Below are 1,057 nucleotides of genomic sequence, written 5' to 3'. Positions count from 1 at the left end.
GTTGAGGGTTTAGCTCAAAGCTGCTTGCTTTGATGGGAGGTATACAGATGCTACTCCCATATGCAGCTGTAATGGGGTTAGTATATGACCCCAAAGTCCTTCTGGACTGCTCAATTCCACTTAGGTCCATGATGGAGAAAGGGAAATGATATGGATTGCAAGTAGATTATATTTTTTTTTAAAAACGACCGAAAATAATAAAATAAAACAGAAGGAAAATAAAATAAAATTTTGAAAACTAAAAGAAAAATAAAATCAAAGCAAATTGGAAACTAAATCAATCAACTAATTAAAAAGATTTTGGAATTGGCAATTAAAAAGATATGATTGAAAATTATTTTGAAAAAGATTTGATTTTTTTTTGAAACGAGGAAAGAGAAAAACAACAGAATGACACCAAACTTAAAATTTTTAGAAAATCAAAAAGGGACTAAGGACATGCAAATTCGAAAATTAAAAGAAAAAACAAAAGCATGCAATTGACACCAAACTTAAAATATGAAACTAAACTCAAATAAAAGACTCTAAACCAACTAAAATAAAATAGTCCTAATCTAAGCAACAAGATAAGCCGTCAGTTGTCCAAACTCGAACAATCCACGGAGATTGTCGGCTTGAAGCAAGCTATGGTTATCTTGTAAATCTTAGTCAGGATATCAATAATTATCAGGGTTGATTGTAAAAAGTAAAAGAACATGAAATAAGTACTTGTTTTGCAGTAATGAAGAACAGGTTGAGGTTTTGGAGATGCTCCATCTTCTGAATCTCTGCTTTCCTATTGTCTTCTTCTTCAAGCACGCAAGGCTCCTTCCATGGCAAGCTGTATGCAAGGGTTTCACTGTTGTCAGTGGCTACCTCCCATCCTCTCAGTGGAAATGTTCAACGCACCCTGTCACGGCACGGCTATCCATCTGTCGGTTCTCAATCAGGCCGGAATAGAATCCAGTGATTCTTTTGCTTCTGTCACTAACGCTCCGCCCTCAGGAGTTTGAAGCTCGTCACAGTCATTCAATCATTGAATCCTACTCAAAATACCACAGACAAGGTTTAGACCTTC

Source organism: Arachis duranensis, chromosome 4, assembly GCF_000817695.3.
Source record: "Arachis duranensis cultivar V14167 chromosome 4, aradu.V14167.gnm2.J7QH, whole genome shotgun sequence".
NCBI lineage: Eukaryota > Viridiplantae > Streptophyta > Magnoliopsida > Fabales > Fabaceae > Arachis > Arachis duranensis.
This window is presented reverse-complemented; position numbering follows the sequence as displayed.